The sequence below is a fragment of the Zea mays genome, chromosome 10 (genome assembly GCF_902167145.1).
Source record: "Zea mays cultivar B73 chromosome 10, Zm-B73-REFERENCE-NAM-5.0, whole genome shotgun sequence".
Taxonomy (NCBI): Eukaryota; Viridiplantae; Streptophyta; class Magnoliopsida; order Poales; family Poaceae; genus Zea; species Zea mays.
In genome coordinates this window covers 72,991,180-73,019,048 of record NC_050105.1, presented here as the reverse complement: position 1 = coordinate 73,019,048, position 27,869 = coordinate 72,991,180, and the positions used below count along the sequence as shown (strand labels likewise).

At 54.0% G+C, this 27,869-nt stretch overlaps 1 pseudogene; it reads left to right on the top strand.

Annotated features, from left to right (window-relative positions):
* Positions 1-26,884, top strand: part of LOC109942836 (translation initiation factor IF-2-like) — a 78,252-nt pseudogene extending 51,368 nt beyond the window's left edge.
* The last annotated feature ends 985 nt before the right edge of the window (positions 26,885-27,869 follow it).

The following is a 27,869-nucleotide window of genomic DNA, read 5'->3' as shown; positions in this document are numbered from 1 at the left end:
GCAACACCCATGACACTTAGGTTTTTGTTCATACACGACACAGACACTTGTCACTATACTGGTTTGAAATTGGGAAGAAAGAGCGAAACAGGAAGAGAAAAGAGAGTAACGCCCGAATTTGGTGAGAGAAAAGAAGAAAAAAATTCTACCCCCAAATTCAGGGCGTTACAAACCTATCCCCCTTAAAAGAATCTCGCCCTCGAGATTCAGGGTTGGCTAGCAAAGAGCTCAGGGTATTTAGCCATCAGATCATCTTCGCGCTCCCAAGTTGCTTCTTCCTCAGAGTGATGACTCCATCTGACTTTGCACATTCTGATAGTCTTCCTTCGGGTGACTCTGTCTGCAGTCTCAAGGATTTGCGCTGGTTTCTCTGTGTAGGTCAAGTCCTCCTGGACTTCAAGGCCTTCCACTGGCAACTGCTCCTCTGGCACTCGCAGACACTTCTTCAACCGAGACACATGAAAAACATCATGCACAGCAGACAAATTTTCTGGCAAACTGAGCTGATAGGCCACCTCTCCACGCCTTGCGAGGATTTGATACGGACCGATGTAGCGGGGCGCTAGCTTGCCTTTGACTCCGAATCGTCTGACTCCTCTGATCGGTGACACTTTCAGATAGACAAAGTCTCCAACCTCAAAACTCAGCTCTCTTCTTCTTGTGTCTGCATAGCTTCGCTGCCTTGATTGTGCTATCTTCAGATTCTCTCGGACCATCTTGATGTTCTCTTCAGCTTCAAGCAAAATGTCTGGCCCAAACACTTGCTTTTCTCCAGGCTGATCCCATTGCAACGGAGTTCTACAACTTCTCCCATAGAGCGCCTGAAATGGTGACATCTTCAAGCTGGCCTGGTAACTGTTGTTATAGGAAAACTCTGCATAAGGCAATCTCTTGTCCCATCCGGACTGATCTTGCAACGCACAGGCTCTCAACATGTCTTCAAGAATTTGATTGGTCTTTTCGGTCTGACCATCTGTCTGCGGATGATAGGCGGAACTAAAATTCAGATGTGTGCCCAAGGCTTCATGCAACTGCTGCCAGAAATGAGAGGTGAACTGCGTTCCGCGGTCTGACACTATCTTCTTTGGCACACCATGAAGACAAACGATCCGAGACATGTACAATTCTGCCAATACTGCACTGCTGTAGTTGGTCTTGACTGGTATGAAGTGGGCTGACTTGGTTAGGCGGTCCACCACAACCCAAATGGAATCGTAGCCGGCTCGAGTGCGAGGCAATCCGACTATGAAATCCATGCCAATTTCATCCCATTTCCACTGAGGGATTTGCAACGGTTACAACAATCCAGCTGGTCTTTGGTGCTCTGCCTTGATCCGCCGACAACTATTACACATCGCCACATGCTCTGCGATTTCCCTCTTCATTCCGTACCACCAGAATTTCTTCTTCAGATCCTGATACATCTTCTCACTACCAGGGTGAATCGAATAGGCTATCTCATGAGCTTCCTTGAGGATCAACTCTCGAATGGATTGGACATTGGGAACACACAAGCGGTCTTTGAACCATATCACACCTTCTGCGTCTTCCCAAAAATCTTTGCCTCTGCCGTCTAGAATCAGTCGCCGGATCTCACTGATCTTCTCATCATTCTTCTGCGCTTCTTTGATTTCCCGCCCCAGGGTAGGTTCCAACTCAATTGTTACTCCTCACGAATTATTCAGAAATCCGAGACTCAACCTGTCAAACTCTTTGGCCAACTCATAAGGCATCAGACGAGCGACCATCAGATTGACCTGACTCTTCCTGCTCAAAGCATCTGCCACCACGTTCGCTTTGCCTGGATGGTAATGAATCTCCAACTCATAGTCTTTGATCAGCTCTAACCATCTTCGTTGCCTCATATTCAGCTCTGACTGAGTGAATATGTACTTCAGACTCTTGTGGTTTGTGTAAACCTCACATTTCTGTCCATACAGATAGTGCCTCCATGTCTTCAATGCGTGAATCACTGCTGCCAACTCCAGGTCATGGATTGGGTAATTCTTCTCATGAACCTTCAGCTGTCAGGACGAGTAAGCCACAACTCTTCCCTCTTGCATCAACACACATCGCAAACCTGTGTAACAAGCATCGCAATACACCGAGAAGGGCTTGTGCACGTCAGGCAAGACTAAGATAGGCGTTGTAGTTAACTTCTCTTTCAGCGCATCAAAAGCCTCTTGACATTCTTGGGTCCACTTGAACTCAACCTTGTTGCCTAGCAACGCTGTCGTTGGTTTCGCAATCTTCGAAAACCCTTCAATTAATCGCCGATAATATCCGGCCATTCCAATGAAGCTCTTGATTCCTCGGGCATCTGTTGGTGCTTTCCAGTTCAGAATGTCTGCCACTTTCTTCGGATCCACGACCAATCCTTCTTTGTTGATTATGTGACCCAAGAACAGAACTTCACTGATCCAGAACTCGCACTTGCTCAACTTTGCATACAGCTGGTGCTCTCGCAATCTCTGCAATACCATCCTCAAATGATCTGCATGCTCTTCTTCACTTTGAGAGTATATCAGAATGTCATCAATAAATACCACCACAAACTTATCAAGATAATCCATGAATACACTGTTCATCAAGTTCATGAAGAAGGCCGGTGCATTTGTTAGACCGAAAGACATCACAGTGAACTCATACAACCCATACTTGGTAATGAATGTCGTCTTCGGAATGTCTGAAGGTCGAATCCTGAGCTGATGATAACCTGACCTCAGATCTATCTTGGAGAACACACTGGCTCCTCTCAACTGGTCGAACAAGTCTTCTATTCTGGGCAAGGGGTACTTGTTCTTGATGGTGACCTCATTCAGAGCTCGATAATCGATACACATCCTTTTGGTGCCATCTTTCTTTTCCACAAATAGGACAGGGGCGGCCCAAGGCGAGGTGCTTGGCCGAATGTAACCTTTCTCTGATAGCTCATCAATTTGCTTTTTAAGCTCAACCAACTCTAGTCCAGATACTCTGTAAGCTCTCTTAAAGATGGGGGCAGTGCCAGGGAGTAGCTCTATAGCAAATTCAACTTTCCGCTCTAGTGGCATACCTGGTAAGTCCTTTGGAAACATGTCTGGGAACTCAGACACAACCTTGATACTCTCAATTGGGTCTGCTTCACTGCTATCAACAGCCATCTGATAACAACTTCCTTTCTTCGGCTCAGGCGGGACTAATTCGGTCACCACTTCCTCTCCTAGTGGGGACACCAACTTGATTGTCCTCTTATCACAACTGATGACTGCCTGATACTTATCAAGCCAATTCATCCCTAGGATGACATCTATTCCCTGAGTACCCATTACTATGAGGTTAGCGGGAAACGCTATTGCCCTTATTTCCACACTTACATTCAAACAAATGCTATCAGCTCGAATTCTACCACCGGCTGAGTCAATTTGAATGGGGGTTGACATGGTAGTTATTGGAAGATTATGTGCTTTTACCCATGATGCAGTAATGAAAGAATGCGTTGCTCCAGTATCAAATAACACTTCCGCAAGATGGGAGTCGACTGGAAACATACCTACTATCATGCCGGGGGTCTCCTGAACTGCTTCAGCCTCCAAGTGGTTCAGTCTCCCATGATTATAGCGCGGTTGAGAGAGGTTGCTTGCTCCAGGCTGAGACACATTCTGCTTTGCTGGGGCATTAGGACCTGACTGCTGCTGGGCTGCCTTCTTCGGACATTGCATCACCCAATGGCCTTGCTCTCCACAGTGGAAACATGCTCTGTTTCCAACCTGAGCTGGTGCTACCTGACTGTTCTGCTGGTTTGCTGGGGCAGGAAGATGAGGTGCCTGCTGATTCTGCCTCTGGAACTGACCTCCTCCTGACTGATTGTTCTGACGATTCTGATACTGGTGCTGAGGATACTGCCTTTGAAACTGCTGCTGCTGCTGAGGTGGACGCTGGTTCTGCCTGAACTGCTGAGGTTGATTGCCTGAGAAACGAGGACGATTGCTGCTTCCAGGCTGGGGTCCACTGATCTTGCGCTTGCGATCCTCCATCTCCTTACGCTTCCTCTCTGTCATGATTGCTCTGTCAATCAGGTGCTGGAATCTCGGGAAGGTATGATTCATCAGCTGATACTGTAGAGGTCGACCAAGCCTCTCAGGAAACAGTACTGTCTCTTGGCGTCGGTGTTGACATCTTCAGGAGCATAGCGAGACAACTGCAGAAACCTGTCCCGGTACTCACTGACAGACGATGACCCTTGCTTGAGAGCCAGGAATTCCTCCTTCACTGTCATCAGACCTGCAGGAACATGGTACTGACAAAAGCTACCTCTGAACTCTTCCCAGGTGATGGTGTCGGGGTTGGCATGGGTGGCGAGATAAGACTCCCACCATGACTGAGCTACTCCTCTCAACAGACAGGGACCATACAAAACTTTCTCCCTGTCATCGCACTGAGCAGTATGCAATTCCCGTTCCACAGTGTGCAGCCAGTCTTCAGCATCCATGGGGTCAGAAGAATGAGCAAACGTTGGGGGATGACCTCTCATGAATTCAGCACGCTTGTCCCTAGGCATCTGAGGCATCTGGGGTTGAGGTGGGGCCTGCTGTTGTTGCTGCTGCTGAATGGCGGCCAGAGTCTGACTGATGGCTTGAACTGCCTGGGTCTGCATCAGGAACATCTGCTCGATGGACATCGGGGGCGGGGGCGGCAGTTGCTGTTGCTGGGGTACCTCTTCCTGCTGAGCGGCTTGCTCCTGCTGAGCACGCCTTCCTCCTCTACGCCTGTTTTCTGACATCTGCAGAATGCAACCACACATCAGAACTGGTCTTGAAAATCTTGCAGCATAAGAAAAGGGTATAGAATTCTTCAGCAACACTGAACAGATGAGCATCTTCACTGATCTTCAACACAGACCACACAGCTTCTTAGATAAAGAGGAAAGTGGAACAAATGGCTTCCCAACTAAATAGCTAACTCCTTTAACATATAACAGGTAAACCAAAATGCAGGGGATACCCACACTCTGGTGACAGTCATTACAAAAATCCAAAGCAAACATAGTTCATCATGATAAACATAAATGCACAGGATAAGCAAACTACCCTGTCTAACTAATACTGACTAAGAGCGAGACTAACGCTAAGACTATAGCTTCTGGGGTCGGGCAAGGCAGAGACTGTCTTCTGAGGCCGAGGCTGTGTCCGAGCCCTGGGGTCGGGCGAGGCGGAGTCCGTCGTCCAGCGTCGAGGTTGAGCCCGAGCCCTGGGGTCGGGCGAGGCGGAGCTTCCTATGGCGCCCGAGGCTGGACTTAGCTGCTGTCAGCCTCACTCTGTCGAGTGGCACAGCAGTCGGAGCGACGCAGGCGGCGCTGTTTTCTTGTCAGGTCGGTCAGTGGAGCGGCGAAGTGACTGCGGTCACTTCGGCTCTGTCGACTGAAGAGCGCGCGTCAGGATAAGGTGTCAGGAGATCCTTGCATTAAATGCTCCTGAGATACGGTCGGTTGGCGTGGCGATCTGGCCAAGGTTGCTTCTCTGCGAAGACTGGGCCTCGGGCGAGCCGAAGGTGTGTCCGTTGCTTGAGGGGGCCCTCGGGCGAGACGTGAATCCTCCGGGGTCGGCTGCCTTTGCCCGAGGCTGGGCTCGGGCGAGGCGAGATCGTGTCCCTTGAGTGGACTGAGCCTTGACCTTAATCGCGCCCATCAGGCCTTTGCAGCTCTGTGCTGATGGGGGTTACCATCTGAGATTAGGAGTCTTGGGGGTACCCCTAATTATGGTCCCCGACAGTAGCCCCCGAGCCTCGAAGGGAGTGTTGATACTCGCTTGGAGGCTTTTGTCGCACTTTTTTGCAAGGGGACTGGCCTTTCTTGGTTGCGTTTCGTTCTGTGGGTGCGCGCGAGCGCACCCGCCGGGTGTAGCCCCCGAGGCCTCGGAGGAGTGGTTTGACTCCTTCGACGTCTTAGCGCGTTTCGTGATGCTTCGGCCGGTCTGGTTGTTCCCTCATGCGAACTGGTCGTAGCCCAGGTGCATAGTCGAGTCCCAAGTTCTCGGGCTGGTATGTTGACGCTGTCAACGGTTTGGCCGGAGCCGGGTTTGCGAGAGCAGCCCCCGAGCCTCCGCACAGAGCGGGAGGACGGTCAAGGACAGACTTGGCTTTTTTCATACGCCCCTGCGTCGCCTTTCCGCAAGGAGGAGGGGGGAAAGCACCATGTTGCCCTCGGAGGGCGCCGAACATGGTGTCTCCAGTGAGTTGCTAACTGGTAATCCGAGTGGACGCCCGTGCCCCATTCGTTAGGGGTTGGCTAGTGGCCTGGAGGCGCGCTCCAAAAGTACCTGCGGGTGATTCGCCGGACCCGGTCCCCTTTTGACGGGGTCCGAGGGCTCGATGCCTCCCTCTGGTGGGATTCCGTTACAAAATCGTTCCCGTCGGTCTCGGAAATGTCCTAGGGTACCTCGGGAGTGTAGCCCGAGCCTTGGTTATGTATCGAACGTACCCAGGGTCATCCCTCGCTCTGCGTGCTCTGAGGCGTCTGTCGATCCCTTCGGGGGCCAGCCTACGAACCCCTGATCAGTAGTGGGCGTGGAGCCCGAGTGGCCTGAGGCGACTGTTGAACCCTTCCGAGGGGCCAGCCTTCGAACCTCTGACCAGTAGTGGGCGCGGAGCCCGAGTGCTCTGAGGTGGCTGTTGAACCCTTTCGAGGGGCCAGCCTTCGAACCTCTGATCAGTAGGGGGGCTCGGGGCCCGCTTCCTTCGCGGAGAAGGATCCCTTTCAGAGTATCCCCTTTCCCGGTCCCCGTAGCAAGAGAGAGAGAAAGAGGAAGTGGAAAAGGATACAGAATCGAATGACGTGGCACACCTTTTTTGACGCGGTCATCATGGCGGAGGTGAAGCGTCGCCTGCTTTGCCTGCCAAAGGTGCCGCCTGTCCTGCCGTGGAGTTAATGCGACGGGACGAGTGGTTCGCAGGGCAGCCGTTGTGCGTGCGCGAGCCGTTCGAGGAACGGGCGTCTCGCTTTGAGTTTTGAATCTCGCGGCGGGTTCGGGCGAAGTGTTGAACGGGTCTCGCCTGGGCCTTTATATATTCGGGAGAGGGATCGGTGACGGTTCTTTACTCTGCTGCTCGCCTCCCACTTAGGTTTTCGCAACCCGAGGGAATAGCCAAAGAAAGGAGACCGCGCACCTCGTCCTCTCCGCCGCCACCTCTTCTGCTCGGTGATGCCGACCGGGTGACTGTTGTTTCGCCGCGTGACCGATGGCCTTTCTCCACCGTCACGGCGGATGATCTGGAGGCCCTTGTTGCTGATGGTTTGCTTCACCCTCTCTCCGGTGACTCGCAGCCAGAGTGGATGGCCCCTCCGAGCGGAGCCGCCCCGTCCCGGCCGCCGGGGTATGTGCTGAGCTTCGTCTCCTTTCACGAGCGGGGGTTCGGAGTGCCGGCAAGCCGTTTTATGCGGGCGATTCAGCACGTCTACGGGGTGGAGCTGCACAATCTCAGTCCCAACTCCATCTCGCAAGCAGCCATCTTCGCGGCGGTTTGCGAAGGATATTGGGGATTGCCCCCCAATGGGACCTATGGACCCATCTCTTCTCCGCGGAGCTTTTTGCCTCGTCGACGGGGGAAAGAAGAGTTCGCATGGCGGTGCGGGTCGGTGGCTGCATCCTCCAGTTGAGGCAGGTGCGGGCGCTGCAGTACATCCCTGCCATCCTCTCGTCTTCGAACAAAGGGTGGCAGCGCCAGTGGTTTTATCTCCGAAATGATGACGGGAGGCTCCCGTCGTTTTCTCAACGATTGGTGACCGCCGCCGCCAATAACTGGCGCTACGGGGCCCCGCGCGAGAGACAGAAGAATCTCCAGCCCCTTTTGAAGGCCTTGGAGGAGCTGCGAAAAGGAGGGCTCACCGCCGTGGGGGTGGTTGCCGCCATTATCGCCGGAGGGTGCTCCCCTTGACGGAGCGGCGGCTGCCGCTTTGGGAGATGACGCCGGGGGTCGACTTGGAGGGTTTGCAGATGTTCTCGGACCCCCTTCCCGCCGATGACCTCCACAGGCGGGTAGCCGGCATGGTAGGGAAGTTAGACGCCGGCGCCTTTTCCCAGCTCTCGATGCGTCCCGATCGCGGGTGTGTGTCCCTGGTGAGTGTCCGCTCCTTCTTCCTTCTTGTGTCGGATTGCCCTTGGTTCTCACACCCGAGACTTTTCATCCGTCTCCAGGAGGTGGGGTTTCACAAGCCTTCCCTGCCACCGGTCCCGGAGGACGCGTTGGACCGAGCTGCGCGGAGGGTCGCCACAGAGAAGAGGAAGGAGAAGAAGGACGCGAAGAAGGCTCGGGCCCGCGAGCGGATGCGGGCTCGGGACGCCTTGGAAAGGCTTCGTCGTCGGGAGGAGAGGGATGGGCTCCCGAGGGAGCCGTCGCCGGAGACGCCTGATGACGACAACGACGATGAAGACGATGATGAAGACGACGACATGGCTGCCCGCCATGGCCTCAGCCCGGATCTGAGGCTGGGCCAGGGGTCGTCGAGTCAGCCCCCGAGCGGGCTGGCGCCATCGGTATCCGGGGCCGGGACGTCGGGGTCCCAGTCCGAAGAACGGGGGCAGGCCGAGGGGGTACTTGACCCCTTGGCCGAGGTAGTTGGGGTGACCCCGGGGAGTCAGGCCGAGCCGCCTGTTCCCCAAGAACCGTTGCCCGTGCCGACTGCGCAGGAGGGTGATCCTCGGGTCGTCGTGGCTGCGCCAGGGCAGTCTGTCCCTCTGGTGCCTCTGGCGCCCAAGGCAAGGATGGTGCCGAAGCTAGCAGCGGGGCTGACCTCGGTGGTACCTTTGGGGATCGAGGCTCGAGAGACCTCCCCACAGGCACGATTGATCATGGCCGGAGTGGGTAAGTATCTTAGGATATCTTCGTCCTGGTTCCTCCTTTGTGTGTCCTGATCCTGCTCTTCCTTTTCTTCCTAGCAAACGGAGGCATGGTTCGACCGGTCTGGCTCCCCGGAAGGCCCTCAAAACGGCGCCAGCTTCTGCAGCTAGTGCCGCACCAGGCCTCGCCGGCCAGCTGGCCTTCTTACAAGATGCCCCAAAGCGGGGGGCCCAGGCGGCACAAGTTGCCGTGGGGCGAGCTCCCGAGGCCGACTCCTCCGTCGAATCGGCCGTCGTGCCGAGGGAGACTGCTGGCGCGGCTGTGGCCTCGAGCCCACCAGACGTGTTGCCGGCGCTGGCACCGGCTTCTGCCGAGGTGGTTGCCGTTCTGGTTGTGGAGCCACCCGTCGCCGCCGACACTGAGATGGCTGAGGCGTCGCTACTTGGTGCCTCGAAGGAGGGGGGCGTGGAACCGCGACCCGTCCTGGGGCGCGGAACCGCGACCCGTCCTGGGGAGCGGCAACCTCATCCCCGCACGGCGCAGTCCCGACGGGCGGCGTCAGTCGCTCTGTTTCTGGACCAGTGGGGCTTCAGATCCCCTCTTCGTTCTTGACGATGAGCGAGAGGAGCAGTCTTGGGACGGGCTTCGTGAGTGTGCCGAGGCAACGGTGGGGTCGCTTCGATCGACCTTGGAGGTCCTTTGCAGGGACGTTCCCAAGATCCTCCAGGTAATGATTTCAAGCATACCTTTCACGTGATCAAGGCATTCTTTGTGACGCCCTGCTTCCTTTCCTCGGGATCTGACGGATCTGAGCGCCGCCAAGTCGTCGTTCATCCGCCGTGAGGCCGATGTCTGGGGTTCGCTGCGGTCCCTGAGGACCACGCTTGCCGGGGCTACCGAGCGCCTCTCCCAACGGAGCGCCGAGGTGGCGGACCTTCGGTTGCTCTGTGTCGATCTGGGAGCAGAGGCAGCGGCGGCACGCGCAGAAGCGCAGCGGCAGCAGTTGGAGCTTGGCCAGGTCATCGGCGAGCGGGACCAATCTCGAGGCCGGGCCGCCGAAGCTGAAAGCCGGGCTGAGGCTCTTGGAGTCCAGTTAGCCGAGGCGTCTGCTCGGGCCAGAGCCCTTGCGGCAGAACTAGCCGTGGCCCAAGCCGCATCCTCGGAGCAGCGTGCCCGAGCAGAAGGTATGTCTTGGCTGTTTTAATATTTTGATTCAGCTTCGTTCCTCAACTCATGTTTGAAGTCTTCTGCTTTGGCTGTTTGCAGAGCTCGAGTCTGCCCTTGATGAGTCCACCAAGGCACTTGCCCAGGCGGCCGAACAGAGGGAGACCGACCACGTGGCCATGTCCGAGGCCATCTCGGCCTTCTGTCGGGTCTTTGGTTTCGACGACGTCCCCTCGGGAAGCTCCCCTCAGAGTCGCCTGCAGGCCTTGGGTGACCACGCGCGCGGCAGACTCCGCGAGGCGCTGCATCACGGCGTCAGGCGGGCCTTTGCCGTGCTCGCTTCCCACTACGACGTGGATCTGGAGCGGGTCAGCGAGGGGTATTGCCTTCCCGACAAAGATGAAGCTGCCCTGGCCGAAGTCCAGAGGCTTGACGCGGCCGCCGCGGGCCCAAGCGCGGTGCTGGCGACCACCTTCGAAGCAGAGATCCTCCCACTTGCGCCGTCATCCGAGGCCGGGGCGGATCTCGCCGAGGGTGGGGACGAAGCCGAGGGCGCGACTCCTTCTCCGGGCGACGCCTGATTCTGCCGGAGCAGTTTATTTTGAATGCATATGTGTCTTTTGCGGCCGCCGAGGCCCGAACACTTTATCATTGTAATATAAGGTTGTGTATCTTTTCCTCCTGTTTTGCATATTCGGACTCGTTCGTCAGTAGCAGGATTGCTTACCCAAGTAAGAGTTATTTTTCGTGGTAGGCGATGAGTGAGGTATCCGTATCCCAGAGGCGTAGGAGTCCCTCGGCTCGGTCGGCCTTGCCACTTACATGCACTCTTATTCGTTTCTTGGGGTCCTGTTACTGATATAGCCGGGAGACACGAAAGTCGTTTTGATGGAAGACTTTTTTCGAGGAAAATTTTGACGCAGAGGGGGTTCGCCCCTTCTAGCCCTCGAGGGAGGGTCGGGCTTTGCCGAGGCAAGGCTGACCCTTCCTTGATGGTTAGACTTTATTGGCGTATGTAAACGAGGTGTATGAACGACTTGAAAACATCTTAAGGGTAGAAGCGACGTAGCTGTCGGATGTTCCAAGCGTTGTTGTAGACCTTGCCTTGACTGTTGGCCAGCTTGTATGTTCCGGGCTTCAAAATATTGGCGATGATGAATGGCCCTTCCCAGGGAGGCGTGATCTTGTGGCGCCCTCGGGCGTCTTGTCGCAGCCGAAGCACCAAGTCACCCACCTGGAGGTCTCGGGACCGAACCCCTCGGGCGTGGTAGCGTCGTAGGGACTGCTGATACCGCGCCGAGTGTAGTAAGGCCATGTCCCGAGCCTCTTCCAGCTGGTCCAGTGAGTCTTATCGGTTGGTCTGGTTGCCTCGGTCGTCGTAGGCCCTCGTCCTTGGGGAACTGTATTCTAAGTCTGTGGGCAAGATGGCCTCGGCCCCATAGACTAGAAAGAATGGCATGAAGCCCGTGGCTCGGCTCGACGTTATCCTCATACTCCAGACCACCGAGGGGAGTTCCTTCATCCATCGTTTGCCGAACTTGTTGAGGTCGTTGTAGATCCTCGGCTTGAGTCCTTGCAGAATCATGCCGTTGGCACGTTCTACCTGCCCATTTGTCATGGGGTGAGCCACGGCGACCCAGTCCACCCGGATGTGGTGATCCTCGCAGAAGTCTAGGAACTTTCTGCCGATGAACTGGGTGCCATTGTTGGTGATGATGGAGTTCGAGACCCCAAAGCGATGGATGATGTTGGTGAAGAACGCCACCACCTGTTCGGACCTGATGCTGTTTAGGGGTCGGACCTCGATCCACTTGGAGAATTTGCCGATGGCGACCAGCAGGTGCGTGTAGCCCCCGGGTGCCTTCTGCAAGGGACCGACGAGGTCCAGACCCCACACAGCAAACAACCAGGTGATGGGTATTGTTTGCAGAGCCTGAGCGGGTAGGTGCGTCTGCCTTGCGTAGAATTGACACCCTTGGCAGGTGCGGACAATTCTAGTGGCGTCGGCCACCGCGGTCGGCCAGTAGAAACCTTGTCGGAAAGCATTTCCAACAAGGGCTCGAGGCGCTGCGTGATGACCGCAAGCCCCCGAGTGTATTTCTTGTAAGAGCTCCTGGCCTTCGACGATGGATACGCATCGCTGGAGGATGCCGGAGGGGCTGTGGTGGTAGAGCTCCTTCCCGTCACCCAACAAGACGAATGACTTGGCGCGCCGCGCCAGTCGCCGAGCTTCGGCTCTGTCGAGGGGTAGCTCCGCTCGGTGGAGATATTGCAGGTACGGGGTCTGCCAGTTTCGATTAGGCGTGACCCCATTCCGCTCTTCCTCGATGCGCAGTGCCTCACCCTTGGGGGCCGAGGGTGCCTCGGGCTGAGCCGAGGGTGCCTCGGGCTGAGCCGAGGGCACCTCGGGCAGGGCCGAGACCTTCTCGGGCTCGGGCGTGTCGTTTGTCTTAACTGAGGGTTGATGTAGGTCCCGGGAGAAGACGTTCGGGGGAACCGTTGTTCGCGCCAAAGCTATCTTCGCTAGCTTGTCCGCAGTCTCGTTGTACCGCCGGGCGACGTGGTTGACCTCGAGCCCGTAGAACTTGTCTTCCAGGCGCCGAACCTCGTCGCAGTAGGCTTCCATCTTCGGGTCGCGGCAGTGGGAGTTATTCATGACTTAGTCGATGACAAGCTACGAGTCACTGCGAGCGTCGAGACGTCGGACCCCTAGCTCGATGGCGATGCGCAACCCGTTGACAAGAGCCTCGTACTCAGCCACGTTGTTGGACGCCGGGAAATGGAGGCGTAGCACGTAGCGGAGGTGCTTCCCGAGGGGCGAGATGAAGAGCAGGCCCGCGCCTGCCCCTGTTTTCATCAGCGACCTGTCGAAGAACATGGTCCAGAGTTCTGGTTGGATCGGAGCTGCTAGGAGCTGGGTGTCGACCCATTTAGCCACAAAGTCCGCCAAGACTTGGGACATGATGGCCTTCCGAGGGGCGAACGAGATTGTCTCGCTTATGATCTCCCCCAGGGGGAAGGATGACACCACAGTCACCAGATGAGACTCGAAGTAGTGTCGCAACTTCCGCCGCGTCAGAATCACCGCGTACAACAGCTTCTGAATTTGTGGGTAGCGGATCTTGGTCTCGGACAGCACCTCACTGATGAAGTAGACCGGCCTCTGGACGGGCAATGCATGTCCTTCTTCTCGTCTCTCAACCACGATCGCGGCGCTGACCAACTGAGTGATAGCGGCGACGTAGATCAAGAGGGCTTCTCCGGCAGCGGGGGGCACCAAGATGGGCACGCTGGTAAGGAGCGCTTTTAGGTTCCCGAGGGCTTCCTCGGCCTCGGGGTCCAAGTGAAGCGCTCGGTCTTTCTTAAGAGGCGGTACAGAGGTAGGCCTCTTTCGCCGAGGCGCGAGATGAAGCGGCTCAGAGCCGCAAGGCATCCCATGACCCTATGTACGCCTTTCAAGTCCTTGATGGGCACCATGTTGGTGATGGCCGCGATTTTCTCCGGGTTGGCCTCGATGCCCCGCTCGGAGACGATGAACCCCAAGAGCATGCCTCAGGGGACTCTGAAGACGCACTTCTTGGGATTGAGTTTTACGCCTTTCGCCTTGAGACACCGGAATGTCGTTTCAACATCGGAGAGGAGGTCGGAGGCTTTCCTCGTCTTGACTATGATGTCATCGACGTAAGCCTCGGTCGTTCGACCAATGTGCTCTCCGAACACGTGGTTCATGCACCTTTGGTACGTCGCACCCGCATTCCTCAAACCAAATGGCATAGTAACGTAGCAGTACATGCCAAAAGGTGTGATGAAAGAAGTAGCGAGCTGGTCGGACTCTTTCATCCTGATTTGGTGATACCCTGAGTAGGCATCGAGGAAAGACAGGGTTTCGCACCCAGCAGTGGAATCCACGATTTGTTTAGACCAGTGTAGTCTACACACATCCGCCATTTCCCTCCTTTCTTTCTCACAAGCACAGGGTTGGCAAGCCATTCGGGATGGAATACCTCTTTGATGAACCCTGCGGCCATCAGCTTGTGGATCTCCTCGCCTATGGCTCTGCGCTTTTCTTCGTCGAATCGACGTAGAGGTTGCTTCACGGGTCGGGCTCCAGCTCGGATATCCAACGAGTGCTCGGCGACATCCCTCAGTATGCCATGCATGTCCGAGGGACTCCACGCAAAGACTTCGGCGTTCACGCGGGGAAAGTCGACAAGCACTCCTTCCTATTTGGGGTCAAGCTCGGAGCCGATCCGTATCTGCTTGGAGGCGTCGTTGCTGGGGTCGAGAGGGACAGATTTGACCATCTCAGCTGGCTCGAAGTTGCCGGCGTGGCGCTTCGCATCTGGCGCCTCCTTGGAGAGGCTCTCCAGGTCGGCGATGACGGCCTCGGATTCGGTGAGGGCCTCAGCGTACTCCATGCACTCCACGTCGCATTTGTACGCGTGTCGGTACGTGGGGCCGATGGTGATGACCCCGTTGGGGCCCGGCATCTTGAGCTTGAGGTAGGTGTAGTTGGGGACGGCCATGAACTTGGCGTAGCATGGCCTCCCCAGTACTGCGTGGTAGGTTCCTCGGAACCCGACCACCTCGAACGTGAGGGTTTCCCTTCGGAAGTTGGAGGCAGTCCCGAAGCAGACGGGAAGATCGAGTTGTCCGAGGGGTTGGACGCGTTTCCCGGGGATGATCCCGTGAAAAGGCGCCGCGCCTATCCGGATCGAGGACAGATCGATCTGCAGGAGCCCGAGGGTCTCAGCGTAGATGATGTTGAGGCTGCTGCCTCCGTCTATGAGGACCTTGGTGAGCCCGACGTTGCCGATGACGGGGTCGACAACGAGCGGATATTTCCCCGGGCTCGGCACGCGGTCGGGGTGGTCGCCCTGGTCGAAGGTGATGGGCTTGTCGGACCAGTCTAGGTAGACTGGCGCCTCCACCTTTACCGAGCAGACCTCCCGACGCTCTTGCTTGCGGTGCCGAGCCGAGGCGTTCGCCACTGGCCCACCGTAGATCATGAAGCAGTCGTGGACCTCGGGGAACTCCTCTGCCTTGTGATCCTCCTTCTTGTCGTTGTTGTGGGCCCTGCCACCTTCCGCCGGTGGCCCGACCTTGTGAAAGTGGCGCCGAAGCATGACGCACTCCTCAAGGGTGTGCTTGACGGGCCCCTGATGATAGGGGCACGACTCCTTGAGCATCTTATCGAAGAGATTGGCACCTCCAGGAGGTTTCCGAGGGTTCTTGTACTCAGCGGCGGCGACAAGGTCCGCGTCGATGGCGTCGCGTTTTGCTTGCGACTTCTTCTTGTTCTTCCTCTTGGTGCCGTGCTGAGTGGACGCCTCGGGGACGTCTTCCGGCTGGCGGCCCTGGGGCTGCTTGTCCTTTCGGAAGATGGCCTCAACCGCCTCCTGGCCAGAGGAGAACTTGGTGGCGATGTCCATCAGCTCGCTCGCCCTGGTGGGGGTCTTGCGACCCAGCTTGCTCACCAGGTCGTGGCAGGTGGTGCCGGCGAGGAACGCGCCGATGACGTCCGAGTCGGTGACGTTGGGCAGCTCGGTGCGCTGCTTCGAGAATCGCTGGATGTAGTCCCGGAGAGACTCTCCCGGTTGCTGGTGGCAGCTTCAGAGATCCCAGGAGTTCCCAGGGCACACGTACGTGCCCTGGAAGTTGCCGGCGAAGGCTCGGACCAGATCGTCCCAGTTGGAGATCTCCCTCAGAGGCAGATGCTCCAGCCAGGCTCGAGCGGTGTCGGAGAGGAACAGGGGGAGGTTGCGGATGATGAGGTTGTCATCGTCCGTTCCACCCAGCTGGCAGGCCAGTCGGTAGTCCGCGAGCCACAGTTCCGGCCTCGTCTCCCCCGAGTACTTTGTGATGGTAGTCGGGGTTCGAAACCGGGTCGGGAACGCGCGCCCGTCGTATGGCCCGGCTGAAAGCCTGCGGACCGGGTGGTTCGAGCGAGGGGCTCCGATCCTCCCCGCTGTCGTAGTGTCCCCCACGCCTAGGGTGGTAGCCTCGACACACCCTCTCGTCGAGGTGGGCTCGACGGTTGCGGTGGTGGTGCTCATTGCCGAGGCGACCCGAGGCCGCAGGCGCCGTGTTGCGCGTGCGCCCGGTGTGGACCGAGGCTTCCCGCACGAATCGAGAAGTCGTGGCGCGATGCTCCGAGGGTACCCCTGCCTTCGGGAGGCAGAGCGTTCGGCCCGTCGGACCGAGGCATCCTCTAGGAGATTCTTGAGCTCTCCCTGGATACGCCGCCCTTCGGTGGTCGATGGTTCCGGCATCGCGCGAAGTAGTATTGCTGTTGCAGCCAGGTTCTTGCCGACCCCACTGAAAGCCAGTGGCGGCCTTGTCCTGACGTCGTCGTCAATGCGGTGTTGGATGCCCTAGGGTAGATGACGCGATTCTCCGGCCAGAGCTTGGTCTGCCCATTCCTGCCCGATGTTCCATCGGAACTGCTCAAGTGTTCCTGCTCCCTCGTCGAGCCTAGCCTGCATCTCGCGGATTTGCTCGAGCTGTGCGTCCTGACCCCCCGCAGGGACTGGGACCACAGCTAGCTCCCGAAGGATGTCAACGCGTGGCGCAGGCCTAGGGGGATCGCCGTTTTCCGGCATACCAAGATGGTTGCCTTCGCCGGGACCCCCTAGATTGACGTGGAAACATTCACGACTTGGGCCGCAGTCCTCATCGCCGAAGCTGCGGCTACCATCGGTACAATCGGAGAGGCAGTAGTCGCATGCGGTCATGAAGTCCCGCATGGCACTAGGGTTACCGAGCCCGGAGAAATCCCAACAAAAGTCGGTCTCGTCATCTTCCTCGGAACCCGAGGGTCCGTAGGTCGAGACGACCATCAGTCTGTCCCAGGGCGACCGCATATGGTACCCCGGAGGGTTGGTACATGCCTCTATGAAGGCTTCCATCGAAGCGAGGTCGCTTGGTGGGTCGAAGCTGAATCCAAAAGGCACAAGATGGGAATCGGTCGGTACCTCTTGGTCGACGGGCGGTGACAAAGTCAAGTCAAGGGCGGACTGCACCGTTGTCTCAGGTACGAGGGCGACGCCCAGCAAGTCCTTCGCAAGCGTGCTGGCGTCGTTCGTCTGCTTGGGGTTGGCGTGTTGCGGGGAAACGGCGCTCGTCTTCGTCTCAGATGCAAGGTCGAAGCCAGACGTGTCCCCCGCTGGGGCGCCGACGTCGTCGACTTGCTCGACAGCCGACAAGGCGCCGCCTCCTGCTTGGCCATGGTTGCCCCGCCTCCTCCTCCGTCGGTGGGGGAGGTGACGGGACAAACCCGGATGTTGTTCTTCCGCCATGTGGGGAAGACGTCGTTGATTCCGCCGCCGGCGGGCAGGCTGACGGCCGCCATTGTCGCTGTCGCGCGGCGGAGGAAGGAGTATCATGTCGTAGCTGCCATCGAGGGACATGAACTCAAGACTCCCGAAATGGAGCATCGTTCCGGGTTGGAAAGGTTGCTGGAGACTACCCATCTGGAGCTTGACGGGAAGCTGTTCGTCAACGCGCAGCAGGCCCCTACCTGGCGCGCCAACTATCGGCGTTTCGACCCCGGGGGGTCCCTGGACCGACGAGTAAATTGTCGCCGCGTGTCCCAGCCTAGATGGGTCGGCGTGAGATGGAGCACGAAGAGGGGAAGAAACAGGCAAAGAGGAAACTCGCGGCCTTCGTGTTGCCCTGTGCCCAGGTCGGGTGCGCTCGCAGTAGGGGGTTACAAGCGTTCGCGTGGGAGAGAGAGAGAGAGCGAGAGCCTTATGCGTCGGCCTGTTCACCCGCGCGGCCAACCTTCTCGTACGAGAGCCCTGGACCTTCCTTTTATAGGCGTAAGGAGAGGGTCCAGGTGTACAATGGGGGGTGTAGCAGTGTGCTAACGTGTCTAGCAGAGAGGAGCTAGAGCCCTAAGTACATGTCGTCGTGGCAGTCGGAGAGGTTTTGGCACCCTGTTCATGTGATGTCGTGGCCGTCGGAGGAGAGCTGGAGCCCTGCGGAAGGACAGCTGTCGGGGCTGTCGAATCCATGCTGACGTCTCCTTGCTTCTGTAAGGGGCTGAGAGCCGCCGTCGTCATGGAGCACGCGGGGCACCATCATTATTTGTTTACTGGGGCAAGCCAGATGGGACACCGGTCTTGTTCCCCGTAGCCTGAGCTAGCTAGGGGCAGGGTAATGATGGCCCCCTGGCGACTTGGTCGGTCCAAGCCCTAGGTCGGGCGAGGCGGAGGCTCCTCCGAGGTCGAGGTCGAGTCCGTCTTCCGAGGTCGAGGCTGAGTCCGACCCCTGGGGTCGGGCGAGGCGGAGACCGTTTTTCCAAGGCCGAGGCTGTGTCCGAGCCCTGGGGTCGGGCGAGGCGGAGTCCATCGTCCAGCGTCGAGGTTGAGCCCGAGCCCTAGGATCGGGCAAGGCGGAGACCGTCTTCCGAGGCCGAGGCTGTGTCCGAGCCCTGGGGTCGGGCGAGGCGGAGTCTGTCGTCCAGCGTCGAGGTTGAGCCCGAGCCCTGGGGTCGAGCGAGGCGGAGTCCGTCGTCCAGCGTCGAGGTTGAGCCCGAGCCCTGGGGTCGGGCGAGGCGAAGCTTCCTATGGCGCCCGAGGCTGGACTTAGCTGCTGCCAGCCTCACTCTGTCGAGTGGCACAGCAGTCGGAGCGACGTAGGCGGCGCTGTTTTCTTGTCAGGTCGGTCAGTGGAGCGGCGAAGTGACTGCGGTCATTTCGGCTCTGTCGACTGAAGATCGTGCGTCAGGATAAGGTGTCAGGCGATCCTTGCATTAAATGCTCTTGTGATACGGTCGGTTGGCGTGGCGATCTGGCCAAGGTTGCTTCTCTGCGAAGACTGGGCCTCGGGCGAGCCGAAGGTGTGTCCGTTGCTTGAGGGGGCCCTCGGGCGAGACGTGAATCCTCCGGGGTCGGCTGCCTTTGCCCGAGGCTGGGCTCGGGCGAGGCGAGATCGTGTCCCTTGAGTGGACTGAGCCTTGACCTTAATCGCGCCCATCAGGCCTTTGCAGCTTTGTGCCGATGGGGGTTACCAGCTGAGATTAGGAGTCTTGGGGGTACCCCTAATTATGGTCCTCAACACATATGTATAGTAAATAATACTATATCTATATCAAAATAGAATTTGTTTTGCTTCTTTAGTGGATTCATCATCATCTAGTTGAATGTAAACATAATAATCAAGAGATAAAACAAATACTATTTTAGAATGGATGGAGTATTCGATAAGTAATTGAGACATTAGTTTAACAATCTAAACGAGACTGATCGATGGCGCATCGCTCTTTGTGTATTTGTGTCTAGGATAAATATGTTTAACAGGAAAAAGTGCTAGCGTCCAGTGGCTAGGGGCCCCTCTGTTTTTGGAGGGCTGGTGCGGCCGCACCCTCCGCACCCCTCAGGTACGACCCTGGTTGCTCGTGCGTTGTGACAGCTCACAATAATACCTACGTAAACTATCTACCAAAAAGATCTGAAGATTTTTTATTGATTGTCTCCGCTCTTCGCATAATATTTTTTTTTGATTTGACTAACTGATGTTGTTGTTTACTCCATCCAATATGTCTTGGTACAACACGACCAATGAAGGGAGCGATTAGAAGAGAGTTCACAACAACTAAATGAACGGATAGATATTATAGAACGACATAATTCCACTATACAAAGACCAAATAAGAGCAAGTTTGTGAGTTCAAGTTTTTAAAATAAGTCACATGAACTCAAACTTATAAAAAGAATAGATCAAAATATGGAGTGGTTGCTAAACTGGATGCGCTCCATACAAATTATTATACTTCGTAGCAATTACTAATGTTTAAAACCAACAAATAACTTTTCCTTTTACTGTTAGTGCGACAAATCATTGTTGCTCCATCCAATTCAACAACCTCAAACACCATGGAGTCCATTGCGCCAATGTAGTCTCAGAAACGACCTAATGCTTGCAAGAGCCAAGAACACAAGAGACGAGCACCCTGTGGTAGTGTCCGCATGGATCTCCAAATCCTAACACATATTTTGCAGGATCCATGAGCCATCATCAGAAGAACACAAACCATGTGTAGACAATAAATAAAGTATTAACACACCCAAATTATGTTCAGTCCTTAGCACAACAAAAAACTAACACCCAAAACAACAGATGAACAACACAATAATTTTTGCAATGACATAAGGATGGGTGACATGTACATAGAAGCGGTAGAAGCATACCGAGTTGACATCGTGGTAAGGAAAATGCCATGTAGACAGGCGATGTCGAGCCATTGAACGAGTACCATAGGCAGCAAATCAGTGACCCCCTTCCCTCGCCTCCCTAGTTCCAAGGTTTCGTAGAGTAGTAAGGGAAGGGAAGAGGCGGCCATACATGTTTGTTGTCGGAGAAGGACACGACGAAGACCTAGACATCTAGAGGCGACATATATAGTATACCTCTAGATACATATAGGGAGAGAGCATGCAAGCGGAGAAAGTAGCCTAGCTGGAGCAGCTCCAAACCGAGAGGCACCCGCACCAGGCATCAGTCCGGGAAGGGTGAGAGAATGTGAATGCCTTCCCAGCCCTAGACCCACCAAGGCGACACAACACCACCACCAACTCTGTAGCATATGTCGACTATTGCCATGCTATGGGCCTTGGTTGTCTAATATCTTATACCTGGACTCCTCATCGCCAAGATAACCTAAGCGTGGCAGGCGCCACCATGTCCTCCTCGACGGCACGCACGAAGAAAGGCTAGGAGCAATACCGACTCGCTTCGTACCCGCGTCGAAGATCATCGGTCGGCACGCGGCTGCGACGGTGAGCAGGGGGGCAGTAGGTTGGGGAGGAAGAACAAGGCGAAGGACGGGAAGACGAATGAGACATCCGACGACGTTGAAAACGATGGTGCACGCATACTATGAAACGTCCTCGTGGACGTGCAATAGCCACTGCGCGGGTCTGTGTCGGGGCTGGTGTTGGACGAATAGAGGGAGGAGGCGCCTGCTCCCACGTTCTCTGCCGAGAATGGGGTGGCGCGGAGGCGGAGGCATGAGGGGAGAGAGAAAAGAAGCAGGATGACGAACGAGGTTGCAGCAACTGAGGCGAGGACCATCATTATCGTGCAGAGGTATAGATGACCAAATGGGTTGTGTATGACAAGCCAGCCCAAGGCATGACCCAGTTAAAAGTGCCTAGGCCAGCCCAGCACGAGCGTCGTGTTGTGCTTGGGTTGTAGGCTCGGCCCGTAGTGCTGGCCCAGCCTGACACGATTTTTTTTATTTTACAAAAAAACGTATATAAATATGTACAATTTATATTCAATATTAAAACACCTGATTATGATGTTCTACTGGTTAGACAGCTTCACCCAGTGTCTCCCGCCCTTCTTCCATTTAACCAAATGGCCCGACGGGCTAACGGGTCGGCCCGACACAGTCATCAGGCCGACATGTCGTGCCCGGGCCAGAGTTGTGGCCCACGGGCATCAAGCCCATGTCGGGCCGCCATTTGGCCATCTATATGCGGATGTGTGTTTTGGGACGTGGAGGTTGGTTGCGCGGAGCGGACGGTCGTACAGCGGGTTAATTTGAAATAGATGTGAGGGGTTATTTGTAATAAAATGACGCGGGACGACCGTTGAAACTGATGCTTTAATATAGTATAGAAATAATTAGATAGTAAAAGTAATATCTAAACAACACAATAGCGCAACAGATTTAGGCGAAAAGACATTAGAAGCTAAGATTAATATAGGTTGCGTAACGATGACAAGTAACAAAGAGCAATTTAAAATAAAATTGAAGGCTCAACATTTTTACCATCATTCCTAAGACTGTAGCAGCAGCACTATCACACCCGGTTTTAGGGGCAAAACTGAATGCATAGCATATGTGTGTCAGAATCCATTTTCCACATATATCACAAGTGTAATATATCAAAATACAATGCAATAAAGGCGTAAAAAGTGTATAATAACTTTATTACATCATCCAGACATAAATGTCTTAAATAGTATTATCATCAAAGTAGAGCGAAAATAGCATGGGTAATCTTCCACAGGAAAATGACTGGCGCATCGCTAGACTCAGTACCCGTCATCACCATCACCACAATCTTCCTCATCAGCTTCTGATAAAAAATTTAGCAAGGGGTGAGGTCACTTATGGTGGGGGCTCTGCAAGTGGGAGGAGTTATGCAAGGTTAACAAGGTAGTCTATGGTTAAGCGATAAGCATTTTAGTTGGTCAATATTTTATTAACAACGCCTAACTAACTAATTGTAAGTGTATCCCAAAAATTCCCAATTAATAATAAGCATATGATTATGTCAAAAACACTTAAGTGAAACCACTTAAGCAAACCATTTATAAATCATCGGATCACGATTTATTCTCCATCTTTAAGTTCAGTTATCATGTGAGGGTCCAGGTTGCTCTTAACCGTGAGCACAGCTGACAGATCAGTTTTACACTCTGCAGAGGTGGTACAACTTTACCCACAAGCCATGTATCACATCTAGCCTAGGTTGTACAGACCCGTAAACACAGCCGAGGTGAATGACTAGGGATCCATTATGATGCTTTCATAAAATATCCTTAGTACAAAGCCACATTGCTAAGGTTTCCACGTCAATATTGGTGACCCTCTGGGCAAGGTAACTTAGCCAAGAATACCACCCCATGTTAACATGAGCAGCCACCAAACCACTGCCGCCTCCTCTTCCCCATCTTTTATGTAGGGTTGCTAAGCACTAAGTCTATAGAGCTATTTACCAAAGTCAGGGCCTTGATAGCACTCGTGGTTGCACTGTTATCCTGGGTGGTCACTCCATGTTCCATTTAATACAAATGATCTTGTTTAACCATTGGGTTAACATCATAATACAAATTTCATTTCCGGAACAAAAGTATCATTAAAGAGTGACATCATAATGATCAAGTTGAGCAGTAGCACATTTACTAAGCATAGTGTTTATCCCATGGTAATCAAGGAATAAGGTTGGTATTTCTAGGTAACCCTATTTAGGCAAATACCATCAAATTTATGCAGATATCCAAAAGTAAACATTATTATATGCATTATTTGGGTACAAACAGAAATGCAGAGGGAGAATCCACTTTCCTTGCTCAAAGGTGTCCCGCGGATCATCTTCAAACGTATTTTGGTCTTCTACCACGAAATCAGGTTCTAATATAGATTCGCATATTGTACATAAAAACATTCATCAAATAAATAAACATACACCATTACATGAGTAACATACCCCATTACATGAATAACATTCACCATACAAACCATACTAAAAAATGTCTAGAATAAAACCTAGTTCGTAATCATATCATTAGTCTACACGTATTGACATCCATTTGCTACGACATAAAATATAAATTCTATTTTTGGATTATCAATAGTGAAAGATATATGGAAATTCGACTACAAAGTACTTTACATAACATAGCTTAGAGGTAGTGATTTAACCAACTCTACGGAAATAAATTAATTAATTATTTCTACCATAAACACGTGTCTACTTTTAGTTTTATCTGTTCTTTAAAGGAAAAATGTCATCATAATAATTAGAGGTCAAATAATTTTATTAATAAATTAAACCACTGATTGGAGTACACTATTTGGATTATTATGAACACGGGTACTACTTATATTATCTCAATGTTAATAAAGCTTCTATTATTTATTTAGTGGATCTAAATTAAGTATATCAACCTATGAGTACATACATCTCGACTAAACTCTAAATTCATTATAAACAAGATTTATGTACTATATTTAAAGCACCAATTTCAACGGTCGTCCTGCGTTATCTTTTTATAAAAAAGTCCCTACATTTTTTCCAAATCAACTCAGCGTAAAATGTTAAAAAGTACAGTATTTGGATTATTATGAACACATGTACTACTTATATTATCTCAATGTTAATAAAGCTTCTATTATTTATTTAGTGGTTCTAAATTAAATATATCAACCTATGAGTACATACATCTAGACTAAACTCTAAATTCATTATAAACAAGATTTCTGTACTATATTTAAAGCACCAATTTCAATGGTCGTCCTGCATTATATTTTTACAAAAAAAGTCCCTACATTTTTTCCAAATCAACTCAGCGTAAAATGTTAAAAAGTGGTGCAGGAGGTAGGGTTTGAACCCACACCCTGATGGAAGAAGGGTGGGAGACATTGGGTGAAGCTGTTTAACCAATAGAACATCATGCTCAAGTGTTTATAATATTGAATATAAATGGTACATATGTATATTTGCTTTTTGTAAAATAAAAAAATCATGTTGGGCCGGGCCAGCACTACGGGCCGAGGCTACGCCCCAAGCACAACACGTCGCTTGTGCCGGGTTGGCCCAGACACTATTAAATGGGTCGTGCCTCGGGCCGGCTCGCCAGACACGACCCATTTGGCAATCTATACCTCTGCACGATAATGATGGTCCTCGCCTCAGTTACCACCACCTCGTTCGCCATTCTACTTCTTTTCTCTCTCCCCTCATGCCTCCACCACCGTGCCACCCCATTCTCGGCAGAGGGCATAGGAGCATGCGTCTCCTCCCCGCATTCGTCCGACACTAGCCCCGACACCGACTCGCGTAGTGGCTATTGCACGTTCACAAGGACGTTTCACATCAAGCGTGTACCATTGTTTCCGCCGTGATCGGACGTCCCGTTCGTATTCCGGGCCTTCACCCTGTTCTTCCTCCCCAACCTACTGCCCCCACCCACGGTCGCAGCCGCGAGCCGACCAACGCTCGTCGACGCGGGTACGGGGCGAGTTGGTTATGCTCCTGGCCTTTCTCCGTGGTGCAGTAGAGGAGGACATGGTGGCGCCTGCCACGCTTAGGTTATCTTGGCGATGAGGAGTCTAGGTCTGAGATATTGGACAACCAAGGCCCGTAGCGTGGCAGCAGTCGGCATATGCTACGGAGTTGGTGGTGGTGTTGTGTCGCTTCAGCGGGTCCAGGGCTGAGAAGACACTTGCATTCTCTTGCCCTTCTCGGATTGACGCCTGGTGCAGGTGCCTCTTGGTTTGGAGTTGCTCTGGCTGGGCTTCTTTCTCCGCTTGCGTGCTCTCTCCCTATATATCTCATGGTATACTACCTATGTCGCTTCCAGATGCCCATGTCTTCGTCGTGTCCTTCTCCGGCAACGAACAGGTATGTCCGCCTCTTCCCTTCCCCTCCTGCTCTATGAAACCTTGGAAGTTAGGGAGGCGAGGGATGGGGGTCTCTGATTTGCTGCCTATGGTACCCGTGAGTTCATAAAAATATTATGTGAAGAGTGGAGACAATCAATAGAAAATCTTGAGATCTTTTTGGTGGATAATTTACGTGGGTATTGTTGTGAGTTGTCGCAACGCACAGGTAACTGACTAGTAATTGTGAAATCACTCATCTAGTGTTTTCATCACTAACACCTGGTCTACAAAATCCTGTCATTCTTCTTTCTAAACATAAATTCTAAAATAATTGTAAACAATTAACATACACCATAAGACAGATAATAATATACTAATTCATCACATACACTTTAAATTAAGCGTTTACATACACATCACTGTCGGTACCCTGAAACTAGGGTACCCCTTACTACTGTATAAAGATGCAGTACCCACGCGGCTATTCTTAGTCGCGTGGTAAAGGAGCTGTGTGTGGGACCAGGCCATGACTCGCCCCAAGCCTCGGGCGACTACTCTGGGCCAGCAACAGCACCTGACCCCACCACATGGGAGGGTTCGGTGCCGCCACATGTCCAGAGAAAGTGACATACTCTGAGGTATCACCAACGAGTCCGGACCCCCATGGGAAGGTGCCGGACCCCGGTATATACGGTCCGGGCCTCCAAGTTTGGTCCAGTACCTCCACGTGTGCGAACCGAACCCCTGGAATGGGATCCAGACCCCCTGTATTGGGTCCAGGCCGTCCACATTGGGTCCCAGGACAGAGCATACCCGGGCCTTAATCAGGACCCAGGCGGGGGTCCGGTGCCGACACGTGTCCAGACCTGATCTGGTGAGATCCGGACCTTATCACATACACTCCTGCTCCCCGCCCAGGCAGAGACCCGATGCTGCCACATGGCCTACTGCGCGCGGCGTAAGCCAACGGGCGGAGCCTGACATAAAGCCTCTGGGCTACGCGCGTCTTTGCATTTATTACGGATAAGACGTGCGTCTGTCCATTCCAGTGACAGGCGGCGTGCCCAGTCCACGTTGCGTGGGTTGTGCTGTTACTCACACGTTACCATAGCAAGGACAATGACTCACCATTAACCCGTGTTACCAGTAAAATGGTCACTGCCTATCAAAACTGCATGGACTATAGTCATCATGACTCCCGCTGATTACTCATGCGTTACTAAGGCAGGGGGAATCTAAACGGCTCTACCTATACACCTCTACTCATATGTGTTGTCAGCATTAATTATTCACATAATGTATTCCTTCCATTATGCTCCTGGGCCCGCATGTCGGAGCTCAGCATCCTTGTATGTACCCCCCTTAAACTATAAAAGGGAGGGGACACAGCATTACAAGGGACACGCTCAATACAACTTACACACAGTGAAGGTAGGGTATTACGCTCCAGCGGCCTGAACCACTATAATCCCTCGAGTCCTCTTGTGTTCATCGAAAATTCACCAAACAGGCAAACGCTTAGGCCCCCTCCTCATCTTAAGATTAGGGTGGGTGCATTCCACCACCCGGCCGGAGGATTTTTCCCACCGACATTTGGCGCACCAGGTAGGGGGTCTTGCTTTAGGTTTTTCGCCTATTTTCTTGCTCGACACGATGGTTCAGATCGTCGAGCACCACGACTTGTCTCCCGAGGACTTCCTGATGGAGGAAGGGACAGCATCTTCCGTGCCACGAGGCTCTTACTGCCCTGCGCCTGGTGCTGCTGCTATGCACGCTGCGTAGCAGCACACGCCCGCACAGACATCTAGGGCTCCGTCGGGAGCTGCTCCTGGTGGGGCATTGTCTGCAGCCAGGGAGTTACTACGTAACCCTCCTAGCTCCATGGCCTCACCGGGCGCCATGAGGCAGTGGCGCGAGGATGTCGATCGTCTTCTCGGCATGGCCCATCCTAGCTCGGCAAGGTCTAGGCCACGATCATTCTGGCGTCAACGCGAGGCGTTGGCATCTGTGCGCTCACCCTTAGTGAAGGGTGCACGGACTGACGACCTGCGGGCAGAGCTCAACCGCAGGCGTGCGGGCGAGGATGCTCGAGTCTCTCTGGAGAGGGCGCGTGAGCGCCGGCAAAACATCGAGGGTCACAACCTCGACAAGACTTCACTGCAAGGGGCGCCCGAATCCAGGCGGGTGTCCCTTTGGTCGGCGTGGGCTGTGCCGCACTAGCGGATCATCTTCGCGTGGCGACTTGGCCACCCAAGTTCCGGCCACACCTGCCGGAGAAGTACGACGGTACATCAAACCCGTCAGAATTCTTGCAGGTCTACGTCACCGCCATTACGGCAGCTGGTGGAAACACTGCCGTAATGGCAAGCTACTTCCATGTAGCCTTGACCGAGCCGGCCCGGACCTGGCTCATGAACCTCACCCCGAGGTCGATCTACTCCTGGGAAGAGCTCTGTGCACGGTTCACAGCAAACTTCGCCAGTGCTTATCAGCAGCATGGCGTGGAGGCTCATCTCCATGCAGTGAGGCAGGAATCCGGGGAGACTCTCTGGGCTTTTATCTCCCGCTTCACCAAGGTACGAGGGACTATACCTTGCATTTCTGATGCCTCTATTATCATTGCTTTCTGACAGGGAGTGCATGATGAGATGTTGGAGAAATTGGCGACGCATGAAGTAGAAACCATCACTACGCTCTTTGCTCTAGCCGACAAATGCGCCAGAGCTGTCGAGGGTCGTGCATGGCACTCGGCACCGCAGACTGGAGT